General features: G+C 43.0%; 1 long non-coding RNA gene across 1 annotated transcript; it reads left to right on the top strand.

Annotated features, from left to right (window-relative positions):
• Positions 1-1,742: 1,742 nt before the first annotated feature.
• On the top strand, positions 1,743-3,810 carry LOC308479202. Its single transcript, XR_013987550.1, has 2 exons — positions 1,743-1,986; positions 3,419-3,810. It is a non-coding gene; the product is annotated as an uncharacterized lncRNA (long non-coding RNA).
• The last annotated feature ends 6,590 nt before the right edge of the window (positions 3,811-10,400 follow it).

The following is a 10,400-nucleotide window of genomic DNA, read 5'->3' as shown; positions in this document are numbered from 1 at the left end:
GTTTTATTGCTGCAGAAATATTTAATACAGCGGTTTGCTCCTGCATATCCTAGCTTCCCTGGTGTTTGATAGTATTTGGATCCCTGTTACACTACATTAGTTTCATAGACGCTGGAAGTTTCTCAAGAGCAATCCCAAATTTGGGAGTTCGTAGTTAATGGCCACATGCAAAATCATGGATTCTCTGAAATACAACTTCCAAAACACAACAAACACACCAGAATACCTGTGATTCCTATAATCCTTGTAATAAATCACTCACTGAAAAAAATAAATCAAAATTGGGAATAATTGTTCCACAGCTTCAGCAGACTTATGTCTATTTTGCTTTGATTAAGCAACCTGGCCATTGTTAAAATGAAAAAGAGGGAACTCTGGTTGTGTACACATTCTCATTTACTCTTCATCCAGTGTGTTCCCATCCCACTACTGGTTTGGGAAACAGTTTACACAATGCGTTGGCCACAATGGCCTGTTGTTTCTTATGAAATATACTGTTTTTGATGCATCTCCCTCCAAACCAGCTTCAATGTGAACTGAGAGAAAGAACAACCTAGCTCTGTCTTTCAGCTGGTACACAGCCTAATAGAGTGATCCAGACCTTTGATCAAATGGCGACATTTTGCAATGTATGTTTCTCACTTAATCTTAATCTCTCCAACCTAAATGTATGCAGTTACAGAATTTCCCCCCTTGTAGATGTTCTGTGCCTCTCCTTGGAGTCACTCTCCCAGCAGTGAGCTAAGATGGTGAGGGCCAACAAAAAATAGAGCCACCAAGAAATAACAGAGAGGCATTAGCATGATTGACACAAGGGGGCAACTCCCTCAAGAAAACAGTTCAGTGAGCAACAATCTTTTGAGCAGAAAAAGGGGGGAGGGGAGGGGAATGGAAGGAGGCCTGGCTGCCCAGCACTCCTGTTAGGAGGGAAGCATACACGGCAACGTTTTGTTGCAAATCTCACTTTGTCATTTCAAATTTGCTGATGTCTTCTGCGAATGTTGCAGCCCAGAAATGAATACTGTATTCCAAATTAGGCTGTGGAGCCTGGTTAGTTAGGTTGGATGGAGCACTGCCTCACCAACCTGAGTCTGCCTTCAGCCAGTCCTGTCTACCTCCACATTTACAGCCAGTCCAGCAAGTGGCACTGCTTATCCTGTCCGCTTCCTCTTCCTTAGTCTCAGAGCTGCCCCTGTAGAACTTAGCAGGCAGAAGGAAGGATGGAGCTGGAATTAGTAGGTCACTCCCGCCTGCCTTTGGTTCTGGCCTACTGTTAAATCCATAAGTGTTCCTGAACAGAGTCCTGTCCAAATAGGCTCCTCCAACGCTGCCTTTCCTGACCAGCTCAGCTAACATAAAAAACTGCCATGTTTCTCTTTACTTGACTTTCTACCTAGTAAGAAACCTGTGTGTTTTGCTCACAACTGAAAACTGGATAGCTGTTGGATTTTGCATTTTAAAAATGGGCGGGGGGGATTGGCCATTCCTTATTTGTTTCTTTGTCCCAGCAGTCCTGGGTGAAAACTGAACCTTCACTAGGTCCTAATAAAAGCATTGTGCAATGGTGGACTATGGAGTTTTTGTTATGGACCAACACAACTTCCTTTGCTTCCCCCACCTCCCTGACCACTAACACATAAAGCTCTTGTGAAATCAGATTATTGCCAGGACACAGTTTAAGCGCTAGTTCCCTGCAGACAGCTAAGAGCAGTACCTTTGGAGCTGAGCCATCTTTACCCAGGGAAGTATTTCATGGGTTTCTTTGGCTTCCCATTCCTCGTTACTCCTGAGCTCAAATAGAAGTAGTTTATAGTGAATTGCAAATTAGATTTTGGAACTTTTGGAACTTTTTTTCTTTTAACCAGGGGGAGTCTCAATGTTGGAAACTTTGTGAATGACGCCCTGCCCTGTAAAGAACCTGTAAAGAACCGTGAAGTTGGGACTGAAAGCAGACAGGACTTGTTGGGAGAGGAAGGACACTGAGGAGTGAGTGTGTATTCAGCTGCTTCTGAGGTTTGGATGGGTTTTGTAATTAACTTGGGCTGTATCTTGCTTATTCAAGGCAGCTGGCCAAATCCTGCCTTTAATTGCATTATTGCAACCACAGAGGCTCAAAAATGGCTTGATGGGTATAAGCAAGGGCGAGAGGTGGCTTGCTGTGTGGTATTTATGCCTACATAGGTATTTATACCTATAGCAGCCAGCTATTTTGTGAGGTTCTTTTAAATAATGTTTTCATCCGACTTGAATGCCTGCTTTATTGACACCACAATAAACTGGTGAGCAAGTGTGTGGACCAGAAAGACACACCACTGCCCTCTGCTGGCGGGAATGAAAAGCCTGGCAGCGAAAGAAAGGTTAGCACAGAAAAAGCCTGAGAAAGAAACTTCAGACACATTCAGTCCCCCCCCCCCCTTTACCATCAACTCTCTGGCAAAGCTTGAAAAAATATCTTCTTTGAGGTCTCTGTTCACACACACGTGTATATACAGCAAAGACGCAGCATAAGAGCATCTCTGCTCCTCAGCACAGACCTAGGAGACTGAATTGAACTCGGACTGGAAGAGAAGGCAATGTTCAGTGTCTAGAGCAGCCCTGCCCAATCTGCTGCCTTCCAGGTGTTGCCATGCCTTCCTCCATTCCCCTCCTCTCCCTCCTAAAGCTGATGTTACCAGGATGCACCTAGCAGTCATGCATTCATGTGAACATGCAGAGGCTTAAAATGGGTAAGGGGTGGGGCATGCACGCAAGCCATAGCCCCAATATCCCAGCATTCACTGGCTTTGCTGCAAACCTTTTTGTGTTTACTGGGGATGTCTTAATTAAGGGGAATTCTAAGCACATTGGATGAACATGCTTAGAAGTTCCCCTCTGGTTAGGAGTTTATGGGAAGCCTTCTAAGCATGATCATCTGAATACCAGAGCATTGGCTCTTGCTGTCCCCTGGATCAATGCCCCCTCATTATAACGGTGTTTTGTGTTTCTTCATCCTGCCCATGTACAAGGATCTCGGGGGCTGGTGATTTCAAGAGAACATGTATCAGGTTGCCATATTTCAAACAGTGAAAATCCAGACAGAAAAGCTGCTGAGCTTCTTTGAGCAAAGTTGCCACGCTTTGAACTGCATTGGCAGACATACTCTAGAAAGGCTTACTGTTCCGAATGTTGCTTATTCTGTTCTACGCAGCTTCTGACTGGTGCCAGCACATCTCACAAGCCTTGGACATAGATACTTGAAAACAAATTTCCACAAAACGACCTCAAATATGATCCATAAATTATTCTTAGTTGCAGCCTGGATGGCCCTCAATGGATCTCCAGGCCCTGGTGAAGCGTAGTCTCTGCCCCATCCTATACTTGGGCCCTGGAATCATTCAAGTTTATTATTTCAAGTTCACTCTCTCTTATTTCTTTTTAGGTATTGGCAATAGCAGCACTGCTAGCGGTTTTGTACAGTAACTGAGTGTGATGCACCACAATTCTCCTGGCACAGGAGGTTAGCGTTTTGGATCCAGAAGCTGCAGATTTCAGTCTCACTAATTACCTCTTCAAAGTCCCACATGAACTCTGTGTTCTTTTAATGCCCTGAGTGCTTTCCTCCCAAAAACAAACAAACTACAGTTTCTGCTTTGAGGATGAATCTGGATTTCATTTACTAGCTTTTTGGATTCATGTGTATCATGGGACAGGTTGTTCTCTTAGGACTGAAAAATGTTCCCTTTGTCTTAACCCCCAGGGATAATTTCCCAAGGCCAAGATGAGGCCTATTGTTGCTTGATAGAATCAAAAAGCTTCTTGAACTTCTTGTAACATGTATTTGTTGTGAATTGATTCGTTGTGGTGCTTCCTGTTGCCAAAAAAAGACAGCACACTATTCTAATGGCCTTGTTGCTGTGGGGCAGAGGACTTCAATTTGTGGAGTGCCAGAGAACATAAGAGCCCTGAGGAATCAGGTCAATGGCCCATCTAGTCCAGCATCCTGTTCTCACAGTGGCCAACCAGATGCCTGTGAGATGCCCAAAGGCAGAAACCTGAGTGTATAAGCCTTCTTCCCACCCCCTTGTGATTCCTGGCGTCTGGTCTTCAGAGGCATACTATAATAATAATAATTTTATCATGTATATGCTGGCCATCTGACTGGGTTGCCCCAGCCACTCTGGGCAGCTTCCAGCAAAATATAAAAACACAATAAAACACCAAACATTAAACACTTCCCTATACAGGGCTGTCTTCAGATGTCTTCTAAAAGGCATATATTTGTTGAGCTGTTCGAAATCTGATGGGTGGTGTTGGCTCCAAACCCCTCTGCTCTTCCTTTCAAACCCTCCCTGTACAATATCCAGTTTTAGAGTGCATACACAAAAAAGGGAAATTGCCAAATGTGAATAAAACTGATTTAGATTTAGATTGATTAGTAGTGCTTTGGCTGCCTCTCTTCCTGAGACTGAAGGTTCAGGAGTGACTTCCCCTTTATACACTACCCTCGAAGAAAACTCCATTGTTGGATAAGAGTCTCTATGGATGCTAGCACATTACAGTTAACAATGAAAGGAATCTTATATCCTGCCCACTACTGAAGGTGCCTCCCCTTTACTTTGTGGCCCACATAAGTGGGCCCTCTTACAGAAATCAGCCTAACTGCTGTGCTAATTCTACACCTCAGTCTGACTGGGAATATTGTTCATAAATGGCTTCCAGATGCTATCAAATAATCAGCTCTCTCCTTCCGCCTGCATGCTATTCTTCCACACGCCATTTGGGTCAGCAACTCTCTCGGCTCCTCCTCAGCTGCAAGAATGCAGCCGTCCTTTCCAGCATTTAAAAGATGGCCTGTCTCACATCTGACTATTAATCCAATCATCCTCCATCCAGAGGGCAGACGACTGACCCTACCATTTAATACATGACCTTCAGTTGCCAATAATACCCTCTGCATGTACTCGCCAGAAAGGAATCGAACCACAAAGCTGAGAGAGAGCGAGCTTATCTTTGAGGGAAAGTAATAGGCAGAATTTGGGGTAGCCCTCCTCCATGGGGAAAAATGGACTCATCTGTTCTGAATTCCATACAATAATTTCCAGTTTATGGCAGCTGGGGATCTGGGGACAGTCTCAGACAAGAAATGTTTTGCCGAGGCAAGAGAAAACAAATGTTCTTGAATTGGAGACCAATAATAATCAAAATGGGTGTGTGGCAAATATGCTTCTCCCCTCCAATGGCTTCTGTACACTCAACATACACACACCACACACTTCACTCTCTCCACATTCCTGTACCAGTCAGCTACTCAATATATCCGAGGACTATTATTTAACTATGATTTGGGCCTATCTCACAGCTGATGAATCCAGATCTGCTCTGTCCCCAGCGTGTGGCTGAGTTGGTGTTCCATTTGCAGAACTGGAGAGCTACGCAAAGCTTACGCAATTCGGCAGCATTTCAGCTCAGTGTGTGAAAAGTCTACCTCTCCCTATAAGCAGCAGCAGCAGCTTTCAAGCTTAACCTTAACCATTAAGTTATTTAAATAAAATAAAAAACCCAATAGCAACAATCTTAATACACTTTCTGGAAAATCTGGTTCTGTTTTACAGAAATGGTCACAAAATATTATTCACGGGCTTGGATTTAAAAGGCAGCAATGATAAGCAGCATCTCTCAGTGCTAGTAAAAAAAAAAAGCAGCCGTTACAATTATCTGTGGTAAATGGTAGTGTGCAGACTGTTATGTTATGCAGAGTTTTGCTGAAGCGCTTTCCAATTCAGAAGGACAGAGACCTCTTTCCACTTTTTTGTTCTGAAAGATCAAAGACAATCAAAATACTGGGAAAGGTAGATTTTAAATTATTTTAAATTGATTTTTCTCAAAGATTCTTGAGTTTAGTGGCAGTAGTGATGTGGATTTTCTTTCAGAGCCCCTTTCTCCAACCTTTTCCAATAGGGGCCACAACTCCAGAAGCACCTGCAACCATAACTTTGCTGTCTGGAGCTGAGGGGAGTCCAAAACAGCTGGAAAGCATTCAGTTGGTGAAGGCTGCCTTAAACCTATCACAGAACTACAGTTCCCAGGGTTCCCTGAGGCAAGGAATAAGACGATTAAATCAGTTTTCATTTAGTTTAAGCATGTAGGCTTCAAGTATGCCACTCAAGAGTGGGAGCTGGTAAAGTGGTACCTGGTACAGTGGTACCTCGGGTTACATACGCTTCAGGTTACAGACTCCGCTAACCCAGAAATAGTACCTCGGGTTAAGAACTTTGCTTTAGGATGAGAACAGAAATTGTGCTCCAGCGGCAGCAGGAGGCCCCATTAGCTAAAGTGGTGCTTCAGGTTAAGAACAGTTTCAGGTTAAGAATGGACCTCCGGAACGAATTAAGTACTTAACCCGAGGTACCACTGTACTGCTGTAGGCCCCTAGCCACTGCTTTAAAACCCACACAATCTTATAACCTTGGTGCTGTAAAGGAAATTTCTTTTGCCTGCTGTGCTACTTCAGGAACGATGTGAAAAGAATAAAACTGAATGCTGAATCCAAAACAAACGGCTCATATTGTTAAATCTAATTGTATCATGTGGAAAAACAAAACCACGGATCTGATCACTCCAGGATTTGAGAACCTGAATTATGTCACATACTTCCAGCATTGCTCGCCACATAAGTTTGATCCAGAAAAAGGCAGAGTTCATCCACATTAAAATCCAGGAGACGGTAAGGCAAAGGGCTCCAATTCATCTGGCTTGGAAACTGCAGGGTATCTTTGTGTGTGAACACACACTTGTATGAGGCATGTGCAATAGAAACAAAAATTAGAAACAAGTTTCCCCATGCAAAATCTCAGGCTCTAAAGTTTCCATCAATTTATTTTTGCCGGCTTTTTAGTACATAGATGTTGCAGTCATATTAGCTCTGTTGATGTACCAGGAAACCAATGACCCACAGTGATTTCGAAGAATGAAGAGGGGAACAAGGAGGAGCAGTGGGAAACAAAACTGAGAAATCCTGTTCCCGGCAGTGATGTCCTATTATTCCGCTGAGCCAGTGCTAATGGGAGGTTGTGTGGGATAGGTGGCTGCTTCAATTGTCTCATCTGTGGGATGGGTTTTAGAGAGCTAAAGATGCTGGTTTTCACTTGGTTTGTGCCCATGAGCCATGCAAAATAGAGAGCAGGGTTCAGGTGGGAAGATGCTTCACAAAAACTCAATGAATTGTTAAGATCTTCTGCGCTCACCTTTCTCAGCCGCTGTTTCAGAACATTTACTGCTTTGTGTGCCGCATTAAAGAGGCATCTGCTTCAGAAATCCCATCAGCCTATACTTGACTTTCAAGCAGCAGTTAATGACCAAACTTCAAGAAGAGAAGTACCTGAAACTTTGCACAGGTTCCTAAACCAGGTCTACACTCTAGTCACTCAGTGCTCAGAGCGAAAGGGAGCCCTCACACCTGAAGGTGCATATCCTCACTGAATCAAAGCAAAACTGACTGACCCTAAACTTCATTAAATGGCAAACTTGTCAAGCTGATAAGCCATGGGTTTTCTTCTTCTGCATGGGTAAGCAAACTAAGGCCCGGGGGCCAGATCTGGCCCAATCGGCTTCTAAATCTGGCCCGCGGACAGTCTGGGAATCAGCGTGTTTTTACATTAGTAGAATGTGTCCTTTTATTAAAAATGCATCTCTGGGTTATTTGTGGGGCATAGGAATTGGTTTCCCCCCCAAAATATAGTCCGGCCCCCCACAAGGTCTGAGGGACTGTGGACCAGCCCCCTGCTGACCCCTATTCTACTGCAATAAGTCCAAATAGAATGCAATTCATCTAGTTCTTAATCTGAACAAAAGTATACTGGATTGAGCCCATGGAAAAAAATCCAGCCCAAATACTTAGGCTGGAATCAGAGTCTGACAGTTCATGTATTTAGGCCATGTGAACAGGCTGTGAGACATGCAAGACCTGCTCCCTATCTTGCAGGCCTTTTTTCACCTGGAAAAAAACCTGACTGACTCCAGCTACAAAAGCTAGGACTGCTGAAGAGGCCAGAGACCATCTTGGCCATCAAGCCTGACCTTCCACAGTCTCTGCCCACTAAGAACCATCATTGGCAGGACTGGCAGCAACAGCAGCAGATATCTTTAATGCTCATGACAATATTTTATTTTCTTGCTAACTATGCTGTTTTAAATGTGCATTTTCTATTTGACTTCCTTTAGTAATGTTTCTTTTGAAGCATTTAAAATAATGTTTATTGTTACCTTTGCTATGTTAAATGTGCATTCTGTAGTTAACCTCCTTTGTTTTATTTTGAAATCTTTAAGACAATATTTTAGTTTTCTGTTAATGATTCTGCTTTGGATATATATTTTATATTTGACTTCTGTAACATTTTCTTCTGAATTGTTTTATTTGATGTTTTAATGTAAGTTGTAAACTGCTTTGAGATTTTTTTCTTAAAAATATAAAGCGGTATAGAAATGAAATGAATCATCATCATCATCGTCACTATGTATCTGGTGAGAACATGGGCTAAGCTTCCTGGCCTCATAATCACTAATTGCACACAAATTATTTCAGACGTCAGAGCCCATTTTTCACATTACATTGTTCCTATATGGAAGTATCCCCTGCACTGTAAATTACATGAATCCCCCAATATATTGATTATAGCACTTACAATGTATACAAAGTATACAATTGATGTATACTTTTGCCTAATATTTGCTTATTTATTTATTTATTTATTTATTGGCTTATTTGGTGAGCTACATCACAAAATTTGGGGAAGTGTGAATTAGGTAGGTTTTCATTAAAATGTGAGCTGAGCTTAATTTCTCCTCCATCGCTATTGAGTAGGACCCCTTGGCTGCCGATCTCCGTGGCTGCAGATTCCATGTGGGCTGGAGTCACATCTCTGCTATTTTATGTATTTTTTTTACCATTAAACTGAGATAATCTGTAGCAGTGCCTCAGACAAAGCTGTGTGATCTCAGATAAATCATTCTTGCTCCGAGACCTTAGGAACCAAAAGGTGTTTTCTTTTTTAAACAGCGAGATATTTTGCAGCTGAAGAAATAGAGAAATAAACCTTGATCTGACAATATTTGTACATTACTACTGAGCTGGACTGCTGCCAAATATCTGAAGCAGCCTGAACGTTTCAAAATAGTTTTGGATTTTCATTTGCAAATGTGAATCCCTTTCAAAAATAAATTGTTTTTTAAAAAAATGGCATAAAGATGTTGGCTTTATTCTTCAAAAATCTTCTTAATCAACGTTCATTTATTGCATATTTAAAATTTAAAATTAAACTGGCCCACAATCCAATTCATTCTTGGGTGAATTAAATGGATCGCGATGACTGCTGTTGCCATCTGTGGATCTGGCCTACAAGCAGTGCACCACTCAGTGTCTCCTGTACTTGTCAGCTGCTGCCTCCTCCTCCTCCTCCACTGTTGCCCACTTCTTTCCAGCCTCCTTTTACTCCCCTGCTGACTCAGGTGGCTGCAGAGGAAGAGGAGGTGTTGGCGTCAGCAAGTGGCAGGCGGCAGGGGTAGTGGCAGCTGACTAACACAGGAGGGGGTGGTGGGAATGGGCATTTTTAGTTCTGCCTCAAGTACCAAAGCATCCAAGGACAGCCCTGCAGGGAGTCCAGCGATATCTACAGGAAATCAGGTTCCCCAGTGCTGCTGATAACAGAAAAGAGAAAGCCTGGCCTGGCTCAGTATACACTGAGGTTCCTGTTAAGTTGTGGGTGAACAGACCAGACGACACAACGATTCTTCAAACAGCTCTTGTTTATTCACAGGCCAGAACAGAACTGAACTGAAGGGTTCAGCCAGCCTACTTACCGGTATATAGAGCTCCACTAGAACGCAACAGTAACCATTTTCTGTAGCTATCCAATCACTGAACATCACTTTCAATCCCTTATTTGCATATGTGGACCTGAGTGAAAACTATCTACAGTATCCCCCTGCTGGCCCAGGGTGAGAACTTCAGTACATAACAGTTCCCATAGCTGAAGATGGATTGAAACAACTTGCATTTCCAATGGACTCCTATAACTCTCCCTCAGCTTTGTATCCTAGATCTCTTTCTCAAATGGGTAAATAAATAAGTCACTGAGGCTCAAACAGCTCTGTGGCACAACGGATCAGTGTATCTGGCTCTTAACCAGAAGGTGGGTGGTTCGAGTGTGTGGTTCGAGCCCACGCAGGGACGGTTGTGGGCAGGATTCCTGCACTGCAAGGAGCAGGACAAGACTGATCCTCAGGATCCTTATCCACCTCTACAATTCTATGATTAATCTATGATATCTTAAGTATTTAATGCAATCGCTTCAAAAGTATCTTCTGTGAAACAGTCCACCACAGAAATAATAAGTCTAGTAGGCCAACAGAGGGGCTGGACTTCT

This window comes from Podarcis pityusensis (assembly GCF_964106645.2).
Source record: "Podarcis pityusensis genome assembly, chromosome: 6".
NCBI classification, from domain to species: Eukaryota; Metazoa; Chordata; class Lepidosauria; order Squamata; family Lacertidae; genus Podarcis; species Podarcis pityusensis.
Note: the sequence above shows the minus strand (reverse complement) of the source record. Positions and strands in the feature narration are given on the sequence as shown.